We start from the raw sequence: 19910 nt of genomic DNA on the forward strand, positions 1-19910 counted from the left end.
GTTTTACTGCAGCAGAAGAGTCGACTCACTGTATGTCCGGTTTTTTGCATCTGATGAATGATTTACCATTGATTAAGCCCATACATCACGAGAAGCAGTGTGATCATAATTCCACTCACAAACATTTACGGTCACTTTGGATCACTTTTGGAACAATATAAATAATAGTGATGGATATGAATATTGATTCATTCATATATGGGTCAAGTTGAATGCTACATCGTTAACATTTATAACTCTGTTTAATGCGTGTACCCTAAAAACCTAAATACTGTATGTTTCATATAACAGTAATTACAATTTTAAAAACCCTTCGGTCTATTGCCAAAAGGAACGTGAAGACAGTTCGCGGTACAGTACCAGGTAAACACAAACTAGGTTTCCCCGGGTTTTCTAGATGTCGCTCGTAAATTAATTCTTTTTGTTATGAACGATAGTATAAAGTTTATTTTTAAGAACATTTTTACTTTTCTAAAATTTCCCATTTTGTAACAACTATCGAGAATTAGACAAATCGAAACAATATTTAACTTTACACCCCTAGGTCAATCAAAAAGAGAATAGGAGTTGAGGAGCATGAAGACTGTAACGGAGGAAGGTGGAAGGAACAAAGGAGAACATGAGAATTCGAACTAACAACTAAGTGAGGTAGGGTAGAGAGAGATGAAACTGGACAGCGTCGTTGTGGGACTGTGCGAGAGAGATGACTTAAAACCCTAGAACTACAACAGAGATGAGAGAAGAGAAGAGAGTCGAGTGTGGCAACTGGCAAGAAGGGTGGGAGGGATCCCCACCTCTCCCTGAACAGCTGGTGGGTCGATCAGCTGACGATCAGCTGTGAGGGGGGAATGGTTGTGGGTGGGGGGCACACGTGCTGCGCGAGGGATACCAATACCACCACAACCAAACGAAACAACACTTTCCTTTGTCATTAGCCAAAACAGCTGTTCAGCTGTAAACTGTTGCTCGTATGCTCAAGCGTAACAGCACAAGCCTTTGGTGTGATAACATATTATGCAATGGCAATCCAAACACACAGAGTAAATAAACGAACGCTGAATGTACCGTGATGTCATACTCAATGGGATATACTATCAGGAGTGTATAATCAAAATGTGCAGTAAAATTCATTACCTGTGTATGAAGTAACTAAATTAATATTTTAATGAAGAGAGTAATTTGTGATTCGTTGTATTTGTAAAGTTTTAAAATAGAAGCTACGGCATGACCTAGAAACCCAATTAACACCTCACAGTACATGTTTACAGATTTGCGAAAAAACTCCCTAATGGATAGAGAGTGATTCATTTTTACTTATATACAGGACAAGGGAAAATGTTGTTTAATCAAATATTGAATATTGTACGAGTAGTTAAATAATGAACTAACAATATCCAAAACGTACCATATTCTAACATCGTGTTTAAGCTAAGTAAAAAATAAGCTTAGGATGGCTAGCTTGTTGCGAGATGCTAATGAATGCCAAAATATCAAGGACAGCTAGATCCAGTTGTGAACCGTTAAAATGCGAAGCACTTTTTTTATTCCAACAATAAACTTTCAGATAACACTCATATAGACCAGTCAATTACAAATAAATAACACCCCCACACGCAGCAACCCTGCAGACTAAGCAAATTTCCATTTGCCTTATTAAATTTACACCTAAATTTGTCCTTAGTCAGATGTATACCCTAATTAAATAAAATTAATTAGGTTTAGTAAAATTTTAATAGTGTTGTATTAAATAGATAAATGTGCCAAATTAGATAAAAATATATACCGTACATAAACCACAAAAATGTTCTAATTATATCCATAGGAATTTCATGAGAATTAAAGAAAACATTATTATTGTTCCGTCGCCATTAACAACGCTTTTGATAGGCGATAGGTATATCTATCTGTTTCGAGTATAGGTACCATGAGAAGGTAGGATAGCATATTCCCTAATTTAGAAATCAGCTAAAAACTGAATCAAATCATATTAAATCACAGCCTACACTGATCTAAATATTTATATAAACATGCTTTGTGGGATAAGTAAACTGAAACTTGATTGTGGGACTAAAATCTGTAAAATGGGAATAAATTCCAACGGTATTCAATTACCAATGAGTGAATTGGCTGATAAACTCGCACAAGCAAACCATCCAAACATGACGAAATGTCGAGTAACGCCTTTCAATTGAACTGATATCAAATAGCTCGTGTGAATAAAGTCCCAAATGATAATAACTAATTGTTTTCCGTGAACGCTAGGGTCAATCATGTAGTTAGAAAAACAAATAGCAATGGTTCGTTGCGATTGCTCATTACTCAAAATATGCGATTTACTTTCGCTTTTTGCAACCATTTCACAAGTTGGAAAACTCTATATCATAAAATGCATTTCTCAAAGTCTTTTTACTATGTCATTTAACAGGTTTGGTACGAATTGGAAGTTGGGATGCGATCCAAGATGTTACATCATTTTTATTTGGATTCATTATAAACATTTATCAAAGATTTATTTGTCGAGTTTTGCAATTCCCGTTGAAAATAAAAGAGTGTTGTAGTCAACGGAATATAATTTATCGCAGGATTATGGTAAGAAATCAAGTAGGCTATATTTAATTCTTTTCCGAAAAGTTCATACAAGAAAATCCACTTTTCATCGTTGATCATTTTTAAGTGTCCGTTTTAAGCTTAATAACAAAATAAACAATGTTTATACAATCAATAAAAACCAAAAATATTAACAGTGATTACAAAAGTATTAAGGAAGCTTATTACTTTATCAAAAAGTTATGCAGTCTTTTCTAAAATGCGCTCTGGTTACATAAATTGGCATTATTTGACCAGGGGCACAATCTGTTCAGGAGATTAGGGGATTCGTTGATTTATCAGGGACAAATCCGCTAACAGTATATACAGGGTGTCCCGGAACTCTCTACCAATATTTTAGGGCATTGCTCCTGGGTAAGAAACATATCTAAATATCATATTTAAATTGTCCGGAAGTCCTTGGTTACTCACACAGCCGCCATTTTGTTTTTTTCAGTTATTAATTTTTTTCTAAAGAATGGTTAAACATACGAAATGGAATATTTGCACAAACATTTATGACAACTAGACAAAGCTACCAAAAAAATATCACGATTTTTCAAATTCATAAAACAAAATGGCGGCCATTTAAAATTTCTGTAAAATCAATAGTTTTTGAGTTATTTAAGAAACAAAATTTTAAATGGCCGCCATTTTGTTTTATGAATTTGAAAAATCGTGATAATTTTTTGGTAGCTTTGTCTAGTTGTCATAAATGTTTGTGCAAATATTCCATTTCGTATGTTTAACCATTCTTTAGAAAAAAATGAATAACTGAAAAAAACAAAATGGTGGCTGTGTGAGTAACTAAGGACTTCCGGACAGTTTAAATATGATATTTAGGTATGTTTCTTACCCAGGAGCAATGCTCTAAAATATTGGTAGAGAGTTCCGGGACACCCTGTATAATACATTTTGTAAACCAAAATAACCATTTTGTCCATGCTGTCAAAAACAAATTAGGCCAGCCAATAAACTCCAGCAATAACTAATTTATCGTTTAATTGGAAGTGGCAGGGACAGAAACAAAGAGAATAGAAGGGGAGCTCTGTGAAGTATTGGGACACGCTGTATACTGTATGTGAACACTACTTGGCAATGTCGTGTAAATGCACGCGCTCAATCTGGCAACGCTTCACAGTGACGACCATTTCAAAATATTGGCAAACAAAACAGTTTCAAAATCCACTCCTTGAAGGAAAATATAAATATAAGAAACGGGTATTATTAATTTTCAAAAACTATTTGGAAACGTCTGTTGGATTAAATTCAATTCAGTGCTTAAAATTTCACTTGGGCGGACATATTTAACTAGTATTTTTTGACAATAAGATAATGGGTACTACAGAAACAATTATATGGCCGGTACTTTTGTAACTTCGATTTGTAACGAATGTATGTGCACCCTTAAATGCGAAGTGCAATTACATATATTGTGTAATTTTTACACCAAAACCATAAAATTCACCTTCTGTTTAAACCCCTTCTTTTCTATACAAAATAATAAAGCACTTTTAAAGTTAAAATTAGAAAAAATAAACAAGACACGTATAATGTTTTGACTACAACATGAAATTCTGTCAAATGTAAATTTGGTGGAACGTTTGTTGTAAATCACAAGTTTACATTTTTATACGTAACATAAATTGAACTTTTAGAACATTGGAAGGGTACACTTCCATATCTGTTGGCACAAACAACCGAATGAGTAATATCGATCGATATATCGATTGTTCGATATATCGTTTGGTTAGTTAGGTAAGATTAACCTAACCTAACTAACCAAACGATATATCGAATTAAACAATCGAATAATCAATGTTACTCATTCGGTTGTTTGTGCCAACAGATATGGAAGTGTACCCCATTGGAATTACAGTTCAGCTTTGATTGATCACATCTCCTATTAATGATTGTCTTGAGTAGTGTTGATATTCGAGTGAATCTTCAATGAATTATTTACCGGTTAACTTAAGCGTTGAACCTAAGTAATTATATTTTATAAATAACGTAAGGATACAACTTGAGTGAGTTCTTCAATACATATGAAGTCTTCCCTAACCGAGAAACACATCTTTGAGATTTTAAATAGATGGACCAATAGCTAGTGGACTGCAAACCACTGATTACTACATAGCTAATTCGCCATGTTGGGTTTTAAATAACATCCTTCACGCAGAAGACTAAATATCTAAAACCAGCTGCGGTCCGGAATAGAGTAAACTGTAAAATATTGTAACAAATTTACGCGAGAAATTCTTAATAGGAATGTAACTTGGTGAAGTCACCGACAAGATTTAAACAATAAAATTGTTTGAAAATGCCTTAAAACAAAAAATCATTGGAACTGAATATATCCGTAACTAGACTGGCTTTATGCAAACTAAAAGGATATTGTGCAAGCAAAGCATCTAATAACTCTTGTATGGCTAGACGTTCATAAGATAACTAATTAGGTTAGGCTTTATTAAAATTTAACTCAATGCCGTTCAGCCCAAGTACGCGTGAACAATGCCAAGTAATAGTCTGATTGGAGTTATTTAATAAGCGGACATTACCCAATTTGTAATACCAAAACTGTTGATAATAATTGGTTTATATTATGTCATACTCGACTCAATATATGATTTAAAAAGTAAAAATATGAATCATTAAATGTGGTAACTGTGATATAAGTAAATTAAGTTAATTGAAATAAAATAAATACACATATAAAATAGACCTACAAAATTGTTGGTGTATTGTTATAAAAATGTATAGATATAAATTAAGATACTTGGTATGAAAAGTATAAAAATTTTAAAACTTATTAAATCAATACAGTACTATACGGAACATATTTAAACAAAATAATACTACAAAGCCTATCAGTAATTGAAATTTAAAGAATTAATTAAAGAAGAATTGTGTACATTTAGCCACTATAAAAAATGTCCTGATAATCTAGACAACACGAAACAAATTAAAAAAGAACCCCAAATATTAAAAAACATTTTATACAAAAATCAAAACGAAAACGCGATAGCCTCATATGAAGAAAATATTCTAAAATCATATCATGATTCAATAATGTTTATAATTACTTAACTATAATATTATGGCCTGGACTGGAACATATTAGTTTGTTTTAGTAATAAAAAGGGTCAAATTGTTTTAATTATTTTACTTAATTGTTACATAAAAATAGAACAAAATACATTTACAATTTTCAGATGGGGTGATAAAAGTAATAATATATAAAGGGAGGTTTGTTCACGGTGGGAGGTCGCAAGAGGGCACGTGTTAAGATAGGAGGTGGTTGGCGGGAGTGAAAATTGGGTCAAGGCTAAACTAAGATGCAACCTTCATTTCCAGATATAAAATTTTGCAAGGGTTTTATTTTTGAGTCTTCATTTTAAAACTAAAATTTAAATTGCTGTGTTTTCACCTATTATTATGTAAATTTTAATACTACAGTAAAATATTACACGGTAATTGTTACTGTAATTCACTATCGATTAAAATTCTCGTGCATCATAATTTTTGTACGGTAAATTAATTGTATACAGAAACTATAATTTTATTTTAGTGCAGGTTTAAACCGAATTTGAAGTTTAAACTAACATATAATTGAAATAACTTGTTAATACATAATATTTATATTTACAATATTTATTTTCTAACTTGCAGTGTTACAGAGTATACCAAGTGCAAGGGTAAAAGTTGCGAACTCCCAATATACAGTATAGAAAAGACAAAATACTGTTAATTATTGTTGATAGTCTTTGCTGTCAATGTAGGTCTCACACATTTTAGACAATGGCACTAAACGAAAATATGAATGATTTTTTAAAGCGACTATGGTACAGTAAAAATGGTTCTTTAAACGACTATTGAATTATTTTCCTCTAAATGAAAGTATATTTTAACCAATTGTGAACAATTTCTTACGCTTTTGTATTATTTCCCCCAAAATTAAGTGGATTTTGGCCAAGTATAGGGTGGGTACAGGAAGAGCTGTGTACACGCCTGTCCCTGACCTAATTTTGACATTGGAGGCGCCCCTCCCGCTACGACCCACTGCTAGCTGCCATACTGTACATCAATACTCCAAAATCTTGTTTACAGCATCACAGTAATGGTAGGTCTTCAATTGTATCCACTATACTGAACGATAGTACACGGTTCAATAGTACAGGCTTTGTACGGTAAAGGGGAGTCGCTACTGAAACTAGTGATTTAAAAAAAATCCTTTTACAAATTATCATATATACTTTTTTAAGTTCATTTAGTCTTAGAAAAAGATTTACTGCTGTTAAAGTAAGAAAAAATTTTTTTACATACTATTTTGGAGTTTTTAAAGTTTTTTCCCGGAAAAAAATTTTTTTTTAAATCTCTTATAATTATTTAACTACTGAACCAATTTTATTGTTTGATATCTCATTTTAGAGAGCAAAGAAAGCACAAACTTTCTATGCATACTCATGTTATTTTCTCAATAAGTTTATAAATTATGGCTTCAAAAAGAAGTTTTTTATGTACTTTTATTTACCCAATTACAATATCCATGCACAGAAAGTTGATTCATAGTATAAACAATGTGTGGAAAATTTCATTCATATAGCTGTAATAGTTAAAAAGTTGCAAGAACTTATATATAAAAAAAATTTAAAGTCGCGCAAAACAGCGGTTGAAGTTAATGCTAGGCCTAATTGATGCCCCAAAAGAGGTGTGCACGCTTCACTTCAATTTTTTTCACAGTGATAAAAATATATATTATACCAAATGTTATGTTTTTCTGAAACCTTACAATCCATAGAACAAGATAAAAAATAATAAAAAAATCATGTTTTTACAAAATTGGTAATTTTTCAGTAGCGTCTCCCCTTAATACAACATTATGTCACTTGTGGATAATTTACCATTTCCCTTAATTAATTTTATAGCCTAGTTAAGTACCAGGAGACCAAACTTTGCTCGGATTGAATTTTAAGACTATTTATGATGTACGTTAATCATGGTGAACAAATTTTAGATGATACAAAGAAAACATTTTAATACACTTGTACAAATATATAGATTGCTATAAAAGTTACCTGTATCAGCTGTTTTATTAACTGCAGTTACAAAAAGGTATTGACGATAACTTGGGTACCTTAAAGGGCTGTAATAAATGGATTTTATCTTAACTAATCCCAGATTAACAATTTAGAAAATACGCTATATATTTTCAACCAATAACTAAATGATTAAATTAGGCGCAGCTTTTTCAGAAAAGAGGTAATAATTAAAAATCGTTGGTGGCATTGAGGCATTGAATCATAAATTGTAATGGAAAATTCCCTATGGTATGAGAAAAAAACTAATTTAATACGATCGTTATGGACACTTAGGAAAGTACAGAATGCTTGAGAAACTAACAAAAACTTGAGTGGTTAGCTTTAGTACATTATCTTGAAGTTGATGATTTGGCTTTTCTATGTTGAAAGAGTTAAGTTTTAAGAGAATCGGGTGGATAGCGACTATTATTTTAGCATTTAACCCCCCAAAAAGATTAAACCATTTTAATATACGTATTATTGAAATTTGTGATCAATTCAATTTTATTTTACTACCAACAATATGAAACGATAATTGTAAATTTATCAACTTTTTACCGACTTTTCTTACCAAAGTGTAAGAAATATGTTTTCCTCGAAAAAGGATGTTTTCAGAGGAGGAAAATCACTGAACGAGAAACTACAAAAGTGTTTTTTTTCACACGAGTTAAGTCACGGATCATAATTTAAATTTCTACTTGAAGACTTGGAGCGAATTGAAAGTGTCTGGCGAGATGTGAATGTGTGATATTAAGTGTATTTCATAACTGGATCACTGGAACACCCTGCATTCTGCAACCGTGAATATCACAAGCAATAGTGAAAGTGAAAGTGGCCTCGGCCTAAGCCATGGACTCTCAACCCCGAATCTAGTTTTCAGTTTTTACGATTAGTCCAGGAAGCCGAAACCTGGACAGGGGTGGATAGGACCAGGGGCCCTATTTTTGAAACGGTTGGCAGTTGAGTTAACCGTCAACACTCAACTCAACCAACAACAGGATTTGGTATTTTGAAATCCAACAGTTGAGAAGTGAGTTGGGAATCACTAGTTGAGTGACTCGTTTGTAAATTAAAGCATACGACTGCACGAAATTCAGATGACGTCATTTTAAACCAATCACAATGCAGAGTTCTTGCGATCTTCGATCTAACCTCTTACTCTAAAATCTGGATCCTTTTATCAGCTAATCTCAATCTATTTCAAAATTTTACCAAATTTTACCATATTTCGAAACACTGAGGTAAACTGTCAACTCCGTTCGTGAGAGATAGAGGTTATGTCTTGCTTAATCTTAGTGATTGCAAAAGTACCTTGTATAAGTATTCAAAATAAAATTTACTATGGATGCTTATTTTAGGCTGTAGCTCATTATACAGGGTGAATAAAAAGTCAAGACCCCCCCCCCCATATAATATTTTTCCAAGTAAATATACAGCGATATCCTTTCGGTGGTCGTGCAATCTTAGCAGGATGTTTCATTTTATGATTTTGAAATTTTTGAGTGCCCCCCCCCCCCAAAGGGGGGTTTTGGGGGCAACTCAAATATTTTAAAAGTAAACCCCCTTCAAGTGACACCTCATTTTGAAGTGTTTACAAAAACTTAAAGAATGGTGAAAACTAGAGGTCACTATCTCTTCTCTATCCAAAATGTAGCCCGTCAAATGTTGTGGAAAATCAATGGACGGGGGTTTACATTGACAAATTTTTAGTTGCCCCCCAAATCCCCCCCTTCGAAAATTCTCAAAAATACTCAATAATTTCAAAATTATAAAATGAAACTTCCTGCTAAGATTGCACGACCACCAAAAGGACGTATCTGTATATTTACTTGCAAACGTATTAGAGGGGGGGTCTTGACTTTTTATTCACCCTGTGCACTGGTGAGGGACCACTAGACCAACTCGACCTAGTACGTCACTGTATTGCCAAAGCGGAGGCCAATCTAGCCCATTGCCCAATAGACTGCGCCTGCACACAGGGAAAGGCGACCCACTGACACATAACAGTTACTACACTATTAGCAGGTTCAAGTCCTAGTAACGGCCATCTGAACCCCACTACACCCGCATCTTTGCTAAGACAGGTGCAGTAAAATTTGAACGTTTTCAAATTCAAAATCCTAATGATCAAGTGCAGCATTCGAGCACTTTCAACTTTAAGATCCTAAACATCTCCCGATAGGGTTTGAAAGAACAAGTGTACGGTAGTTTTCGAACGTTTTAGAATTCAAGACCCTAACCAATCTGGAATCGAAATAATTAAATAACAACTCCTAAAAGTTAATGGTGTATTAATGGTAAATTCATATTTAATACAAATTATACGATTTTAATCAATATTGTTTATTTAACATTATTTCTGATTTGAAAAGAGCAGAAAGTTTGAGCATTTAAATTATTTAACAAATGTGGGAATGACGATCATGCAAAACAAATACACATACAACGATAAAAAATTGTACAAACGTATCCACCACAAATAAGCAGCGTGAAAAAATAGAGTATAAAACTACATAAGAGAATAAGTTGCGCGAACAAAATAATCGGACGCAAATTCCAGTTGAAGAATCACTTTAAAGGATATGTTACAGGGCAATCAACCATCCCATATTGGGATATGTCCCATGGATCACACCGTAGTAGGAACAAGATGGGACCATAGTGGTGGAGAACTACAGTAGGTTAGTGTAGCCTTCACCTAGATATAGCTGAGATATCGCGATCCTTAGTTGCACTACTCCGAAACTGCTGTCGTTGGAAGGCCTACTGTACCTTATTTTTCCAAAGATTCAGGTTCCCTCAACGTAATCAGCAAAAACACTGTTACAACATAATGTGAACACGTGAGCACAGGACTGAGATATTTTAGATTCAAATTTTAATTGTTACGAAAAATAAAAGAGATATGAATTCAATAGTAGGACCTTTTAAATAGCTTTGGTGGTTAAATAGCTTATGCGTGGTGTTATTGGCGGATATAGCCAATGTAACATAGTTTATTTACAGAGGGGCGAAGAGTGTGTATAGTAACGAAATAGTCAAGTTAATATATGAAGTTTGGTCGTTGGCTGTGTTATCCAAGATGACACGAGTGCAAACAGCAATCTCAGTAAATTATATTAGTGAAAAAATTGAAAGGTCTTGTTACAGACACAGCTATGGTTAAAATTAATCAAAAAGATAATCATAAGCAACCAATTAAAACTACAAACGTATTTATTTACACGTAGGTGTAAACATATCGAGAAGCCCATTTATAAGGTGTATTTATTTTAGACCTAAGGTGTATTTGGTCAATGTATGAAACAAATTGATTTAATAAACTTACATTTGTAAAGAATGAGACATTTATTTAAATCGTCTTACTAGTGGCAGTATTTGACAGTGTTGGCAGTACTTCTTTGCACGGTAAACATAATATCAATGGCAAGTATATATGAGCAGTTGGAGTTAAGGTATACACCGTCCAACACCAACTACGTTAAAGTTTCCGAACCTTACTGAATTCAAGAAAATTTAAAAAATGTGAGTTATTTTAACAACGGAACGGATTATTCTTGCCCCATAGAGCCAACATTTGGAAAACTGTACATTCGAAAATAGTTATTATTTAATAAAAAAGGTTTTAATATAAATACAAAATTCAGAAAGCTTTATAGTACTTTTGGACGGCAGTAAAATTGCCTGAGGATAAATTTTGTAACAGAGATCTGATGGTAAGCGAAATCCCCGAGCACGGACTTGCAGTCCATTCGACGATGTAATCATGGGCGCCCATAGGGGGGGGGGTGTAAGGCTAAAAAAAGAAATAAATTTAATACCCATAATGTTCTGTAATCACTTGGGTTTTAAGAAATTTATAAAAAATAAGTTAATAATGGTCATTTCTAAGAATTGTTTTTTGATGTTTAAATCAAATAAGTTGTTGGCTCACTGTTCATTAACAAACTTGAACATAAACAAAACTATGAGCTGTAAATTTATTTTTCTTTATAATTGTTCGGCTTGTGGATTTAACCATAAAAATTATACATATTAACTGAAAAAAGCTTATTAATTTTTGTTGGCATAAAAACGATGACTACTTGGCGCACAATATACTATTATGTTTTGGTCGGTTCTTCTATGTACGTTTTAAAACACTATATTTTCAGAAATTTTCCCGGAGAAGGCCCCGGACCCCCGGGTGTTCGTTAGAAATATATATTGCACCCCCTGTTCCAAATCCTGCTCCCATGGATGTAATTATTATACAATTCACGCTTTATTATTTCCCTTACTTATTTTAGGAATTTGCATTTTATTATTTACTTATTATTGTCTCGTTCTTTCTCGTTACTGCCTGATACTGTTAACTGTCACTGTGTGTGTAAATTGTGTGATGTTAATTCGTATCGATACTGATAATTGTGGAAATATTTGAGTTGTATTGAAGGCTTTAGGATTTTTAGAAGGCCCGGGCCATATTTAGTCTACAGTATAACAGGACGGTAGCGGTTCTTGGATCCTGTCAAGGGCCACCGGGAGTGCCCACAAGGAGCCTCTGGCTGGGGGTTCTCCCCCGGAAAATTTGGTATATTTAAAGCAGTTTGGTGACTTTCTAAAGCAATTTTTAACGTCTTGTACGATGAAAAGTATGCTTAAGTTACCAGGGTCAAATTGGGGGCCTATGCAACCACCACTGTAACTCAGTCATTTCAATCAGAATCCAAATCGATGTTGAAAAAAGTCAGTTGCTTTTTGATGCTTCGAAACTGTACCCAGTTGCCCTTTATCCTACGGCTTATAATACACGTTCCTGGCTGAAGAACAGCCAATCCTAGTCAATAAGAACAATAGGCACCACAATCCTTTCAACTAATATTTTACTCATCCAAGTAAAATACGATCCTTCGTGTCCGTCACTTTTCTCACTGACAGCGGCATACCTTCTGTGCGTATTTTAAACTAAGTGAATACAGAATGAACGTAGAATGGAGTGAATGATCTGTGTAGTAGTTACAAACAGATCAGCTCAATAATTCAGCATAATTTATTTAAAGGTCAAAGTAATAATTTTACGACTGTAATTGTGATCCTGGTCACAGCTGCACTTGGAATCGCCAATTACAAAATGCCTTTGGCAGTATACGAAAAAGGCAGAAGGAAAGTTCAGCAATAGTTAGTTCTCTAGGTCTAGGACTAGGACTGCGCAATGACATGCCAAGGCTATCTGACCTAGGGCAGCTGCGCACTTGGCGGCCGCTAGCCAAGGACTCGACCCGCGCCTGCGCACATCTTCCAGTGATAAGCACGCGCACTGAGATCTATACCTCGATACAGGTTATACGAATCTCGATATCACACGAGACGACGAGACGCGACATAGAAAGTTCAAGGTTGAAGTTGTACCTTTGTATTGTATTACTGTATGTTGTACTTTGTATTGTACTCGAGCAAAACCTCATTTGTATATAGAGATTTAAGGGAACTAGTGTACTAGTACGGTGTATGTACTAAAGATGATTGTAGCTTTATTCGTTCTTCGCTATACGGTAAGAATTCAGAAAGCGGGATGTTTAATTTGAAAGTTTACTCTTATCTACCGGTACCTATTTATCAACCCCATGAAACTGCACAATATTTAAGTACCTAACGAGAAAATATTTTAGGCGTTTACAGGAAGTTTTAAACTTTTAATTTCATTATTGCAGGAAAAACGCTGAAAATAATGATTATCGGGTTTAAACGACTTGGTAGTTGATTTTACATTTCATTGTGTATTCAGGAAACCAATCGCAAAAAGTACCAAGCTCTAATAGCCAATAACATTTAACATTTTATATTGTATCGGAAAAATTCGCAACCTTTAGTGCAACAATGAAAACTCTTTTTCCATGACAAAAGAAACACGTTTAAACTAATTTCAAGAGTCCCTGAATGTATAAAAAATAATTTTACACATTGATTGATAAATGGTTTATTTAATTTTAAGTACCGGTCAACAATAATAATGGAAAGAGTTATTTCTAATTGTTTCTGAAAACTAACTAGGCTAGGTCAATAAAGACATTTTTATTCAATTGTTTTACTTGGAAACAAAGTGAAACATATCAATTGACTAGGATCACAGTGATGAAAATTCTCAAGTACGTTTCAAAATGTAAAATCGGTTTAATTACACCTGCTCAACATAAACACAGTAAAGTAGGTAAATGGAAAAATGTCATGCAGTGTTGGATAAATCAGCGCTTTTTGACATTCGGCCAAACCACTGCGCCGATATCTCACTCATATTCTAATAACCCAATTTACTATGCAGGACTACAAACATAGTATAGTACATTACTTAGTACATGGTATCTAATTGTGCCAACGATCCAACATTCAGCGCATTCCTTACGTACTTAGCTGATCCACAGCCCCACTAACCCCTAAACTTGGACAGAAGATTTATAGGTTTTGAAGACTCCTTGCACATAAATAATGTTCACTGTTTTAATACTATTCCGTATTTACCATACAGATGTAATAAGATGGCCCAAAAATCAATATGCAAAGAGGCAGAATATCTCTTAGGCTGCAAGAGTTTGGAGGATGTACACACGAGACCTACACTCGTGTGTCGTGATATTGATGTAGTAGACGTAAATGTATTTGGCAACTCGCCAGTCGCCAATGAGAGCACAGATACGCGTATTTACATTGAACTAATACGGACACACTCTATATTATGGTAGCCCTTTATTATAGCTATTTAATATGGTATATATATGTAAATTATTGTATGGTATTGCAAGTAAAATATTGTTAGATTGTTGTAAATTTTGTGCTGGACAACCAGGAAGGATCAAAACAAAATATTAATGGATTACATAGGAATGTCAAAAAGGAAAACGAAAACACTATTATAACAACATTTTACCCCGATTTATGTGGGGGAAAAGACAAGACCAAAACCTATTATTAAAGTCTTTGTAACTGTAACCATTGTGCAGCGCTTTTTAAAAAAAGTATTTTTTTTTTCATTGAAGTGCTAAAACCTTACATTAAAATTCTTATTTTATTCCATGAAACAAAGTAAATGGTCGTATAACGGTGTAGTTTGCTCGCTAATAATTGTATTTTGATCAAATTAAGCAAATTTATTTATTGTTAAAATATTACAAAAATACCCCCACCACAGCAAACCTACAGGTTAAGCGAATTTCCATTTGATTGATTGGATTTTGCCTTAAATGTTTTCTTAAACGTGTCAGATTGATTCCCTATTTAAATAACGTTTAGGTTTAACGAGTACCTACTTAGGTTTTTTGCTAAAGGAGGGTAAGAAAGTGTGTTTTTTATAAAATTGTAATAGCTTTAATATAAAATAAATAAATTGGCCAGGGCTGATCAAAATATATCCATAAATAAGCACTACAAAAGTTTTTTTATTCTTAATAAGAATAACATGGGAATTTTTTAATATACAATTTTTTTATACTAAATTATTTTTTTTAAGCTCTACAAAATTGTTTTGAGAGAAATTGGGAAATTCAATGTTTTGAGGGTCAGAAATGGGAAAAAGCAATTTTTACCCTAAAAAAACGTTGTTCCCTTTTGTTAAAACCAACATAGCCTAGGTGTAACATTTGTACCAAATTTCATCATAATCAGATGATTTTTGCTTGAGTTATCGTACTAACGGACATTCACATAATATATATATTAATTTATATGAATTTAAACGGATGGTGATTTTAGCCTCTGGACATAATAAATCGGTCCCGGGTACAGGTCTTACCATGAGACCTACGGTATTAGCTCATTCCCTATTTGGGAAATTCCCTAAAATAAACACGTTTTCCTTGCCTGTAGCAGCAAACCTTATTACCTAATAGAAGATAATAGATTGAATAGAAACAATTTAAGCTTTTTTTCTTGTGGCACATGTTAGAATAGCGACAACTGGAGCTCTTCACATTTAAAACTGCCAAATGTGTAACTAAGGAGAAGGAAGCAAATATTATCTGGAGAAATTATCGATGATAATGAAGTGACAGAAGGTGTAGTTATGACCAGGTCCAAGATTACATACAGTCACACAATAGTTGCATAAGCTTCACTTGGTAGTCTTCCTTCAAAATATGCCAAGACAGTGATGTAACTACAGTACAATTGGCTACATCACATCACCAACATCCACCTTCTCAATCCAACCAAACATGTTCCCGTATTATAGATGAAAGAAAATACAAAATGATCAAAGAAAATAACTGTATACACCAACTGACACAAGTTAGACAATACATTCCTAAAGGATATTTATAGTAAAATATCTCCACCGCAGCAGACTTGCAAACTAAGTGAATTTCAATTCATCTGATTGGATAAAAAAAATATATTTCAATAAACACGACATATTTATTCCCCATTTGGATAACATTAGACTTAAAGTAAATCGAGGTTTGCTGCTATGGGGAAGATTAAAAGTTTTTTTACCCAATGTTAGTATAGGATGAAATAAATAAATTTGCCACATTTTATCAACATACAGTAGGTAAATCAATAAGCAAGCAAACTAAACAGTTTTCTTTTTCTCCATAACAATAACATGGGAATCTTAAATGTAGGATACAGTTTTTTTTTTAATTTTCTCTGTAACAATTTTAATTTTCTCTGTTTTACAGCAATGCTTCAATATCCAAGATTATTTGCTTTTATAAGCTCTACATGATGGCTGTAATGAAAATCCGGCATATTCATGTTTTAAGGGTAAATGTTTGAAAAAAAAACAAATTTTTTGACAATTTCAAAAGAACACGTTACTCCAATCCCATGATTCGATTTTGCCGGTTCGCAAATTAAAGTTTAACCTTCCCTGCACCTTCAAGCCAAATTTCATCAAAATCGGACCAAAATTACTCGAGTTATCACGATTACGGATACATAAATATAAAAATTTAAACAATCATGTTATTGGCATGTGAACTAAATTATTGTACATCAGCCAGCCTGTACTATCAGAAACAAAATTAACAGCATGCATTCAATTTTGGACAATGCAAATTCTTTAATCTGCTGTGAGTTAGGCTTATTACCTCACACTGCAACTAGTTGTTCTGTTTATGCCTAATGTAAATCTATATAGGCTGTGCTAGGCTATATAAATTCATCATATGTGAAGGAAGTTGGTAAAACTTTAACTAACTTAAACTTAAACCCTTTTGATGCTAGAATTTTTTTTGTTATTTTAAAAAAATGCTAGAAGAGTTATTTACTTATTTTGTCTGAAAAGTGCTAGGCTTGCCATGGGGGCAAAGTCTAGTATGAGAAAAAATCGGTAAAAATAAAATGTTTCATATCAAGAGTCCAAAGGAACGATAAGTTATATTGGGCCTCAATCGTATAGGGAACATCACCGTTTTGTAACAACAACCGAGTCAACCAATATGCCCATTTAAACTCACAAGATCGAAAGTGGCGCCGGCACGATATATCGTCGCTTAGCACATTTCGGATGAAACACAAACAACGATATTTTATTCCGTTGCACTTTTCAGGGAAAAGATGCACAACGATATACCGTCGCATAGCACTGAAAGGGTTAATGCAGTCTTTTAAAATTGATTAAAGATAAAGAAATAATAAATAGCCTAACAAAAACATTTATAAAGTTGTTTTTTTATTCTATCCTTAGTTTTATTTAAAATTGTTAGGACTAAAAATGGAAGAAAGTAAAAATTTTATAACCATAGGCCTATATGGAGTAATTTATGAATAAGTTAAGTTAGTTTGTTTTGTTAACTTCCATAAAATATATGTGGTCAAATATTGATACTTTCATTTTATTAAACATCAATAAATTCGTAAACAGATCATAAGTTAGCTCAATTTGATGTTAGAATAATAAAATTGTAGCCATTTGTAGAAAAAAAACCCGAACCGAATCAAAAGCGATATATTGATATTTGAACTGACAATAGGCCTATAAAGGCAGGTTTTCTGCGGAACTGTCCGGGAGTTATGATTTATCAAACTTAAAGTCACACATTTCGTTTACCTACCTCCGCAGTAGAATGGTTTGATGGAAACATGACAGCTTCTTTTATTTTAAATAATAACTTACCGGTAATTCTATATCAACATCACACTGACTCAAAACGAACAATTTTACATGTAGTCTACCTTAATAACAATAACTGATGACTAACATATGTGACCTTTTTTAAGGGCAAATAAACAATTTCTTTTACCAAGAAGATTTAAAGTTGCTAATCCCAGGCTAACTTATTGTGATCGAATGTATAATCCCTAAAAAACAGCATGGCTAAAAATGGAGAAAAAGGAGTAGGCCTACTTTAGTACACCCATATACAGCGCACTGCGGCGGTTTAAATAAATAAATAGATAAGATATGTGGCTTCCGTATAATAGGCCTACCAAAGTACCAAAAAAAGCCTCAAGTGACAAATAAAATATCAACTTACTTTGACAGTTACAACTAGCCTAAGTTAGGCATATTTAACTTAGATGCATTTTGATTATAGGCCTAATCAACACTGTAACTTACAAAGATTAAATATCTTTGACAACCTACTATATAATGGTTCAATGTGTAGGGGTCAATTAAATTTTAATGTGGTTTATGAGGCTAAACAAAGGAATATAGGCCTAGGCTTATTAATGAAACCTTTTAAGCCAATTTTGATTTCAATTTGTTTGTGTATTACTTGATTAGTTGTTAATCTTTTGCTTTATTTTGAAAATGCCAATTGCAATGAAAGCCTTGCTCAAAGGGAAATAAATATTATAATTCTGAATCTCTCATTATATGTTACCTAAGCCTATCATTTATAAATTTTAACTCCATGATACCAATACACTTGCAGCTTGAGCTGGAGGCATAGGTATACTTACATATTGTACTGTTTATAATCCTTAGACATTTTTGCTACTACATAAACTATTAAGTCACGAACTTTAAGTCAATAATGCTTGATGATTGAACTACTAAATTAGGACTGAATCCAAAACATATGACACAGTTATGTGGTGAAAGTAGAAGTTATCTTAGATTTACTTCAAAATTGTATTTGGCACCAATTTTTACGTTATTTGCATTTTATATTTTCATTAAAATTACCTACATTAGTTCATACAATATTAAAATAAGGCGATTTCAATCAATATATATCATGTTGCCATCATTTTCGGATGTTTCCATAGGCTTTTGTTGCTGACTGTACAAGACCAGCTGATTTCCCCGAAGTGTCAACTACAATAACAAACATGGATATTTCATTTTACTTACCGAAACGGATTGTCAACTGTTAACTTTTGATGTAAAGAAACAAGACGAAAAATTCAGATTCATTATGAACAATACTTTGCTGCTTATGGCAGAAGCTATGTTTGCTAAATTGTCAAAGATGCGACAGACTGCCTGACAGCAGCCTACACTACACACACAAAGAACACTTATTACAGCACGAAACGACGAAACAGACGTTCGGTTCAATGTTGCTGCTTGCTGTTGCCAGGCAGATCAGTTGTTGCCAGTACCAACAGCATAAACTTGAAAACTAAAATTACCTGCTCTCATATCCTCCCGTTTTTATAAAAGTAAATGTATATAACACCATGACCTCACCTCGTAAGCTAATCTATGAATATTTATACTTACGAAAACCTAGTAAGTTAAGCTATATAAAATAGTGTCACTTTACCTTGATCTGACATATAATTTTTATTGTTGTAGTCTAAAGCAAATTTATTTAGAGTAGTAAATACATTTTATCGTCGTTGTTATCCATACCATCGCCAGATAAATCTTCAGCATATCCCAACATTTTATAATTTTATCTCAACACTTTGGAATACACGTTCCGTAGGTTTTAATGAATGCCAACACACATTTATCAGAGGTGGCAGGTTGATACGCTTTCTCCCGTCAAGATGCCCCCTGACATCCTACAAACTCCAGTTTTCACCAGAGGTTGTTGTAGCACTCCCGGTACGTTCCCGTTAACCAGCCACCACGCACGCTACAAGATTATCAACAAGATGCCACCCGACTACCTGCCATCACGTTGAGGCGGGTTAACGTCACGGCCGCCTTTAACTACAGGCCGCGGTCTGGTAGAATTGGCAACGTCGCAAGTGGTGTTGTTTAGTGACAGACGTCCCATAAGATAACATGGCAGACAGGTGACATCAGCTCATTAATTCGCAATTTATTGATTTAAATTTATGAAGATACATTTATTAAAATATTGAATATAA

At 33.5% G+C, this 19910-nt stretch overlaps 1 protein-coding gene across 2 annotated transcripts in view; it reads right to left on the bottom strand.

The window, feature by feature from the left end:
* Nucleotides 1–19120, bottom strand: part of LOC128998372 (atos homolog protein A-like) — a 64424-nt gene extending 45304 nt beyond the window's left edge. For both annotated transcript variants that reach the window (XM_054424482.1, XM_054424481.1), the window contains exon 1: nt 18940–19120. The gene's annotated coding sequence lies outside the window, so the exon portion shown is untranslated. The remainder of the gene's footprint in view (nt 1–18939) is intronic.
* Between the last annotated feature and the right edge of the window lie 790 nt (nt 19121–19910).

Source organism: Macrosteles quadrilineatus, unplaced genomic scaffold, assembly GCF_028750875.1.
Source record: "Macrosteles quadrilineatus isolate MER2022 unplaced genomic scaffold, UCM_ALF_1.0 Scaffold_7__1_contigs__length_78375512, whole genome shotgun sequence".
In the NCBI taxonomy this organism is placed as follows: domain Eukaryota; kingdom Metazoa; phylum Arthropoda; class Insecta; order Hemiptera; family Cicadellidae; genus Macrosteles; species Macrosteles quadrilineatus.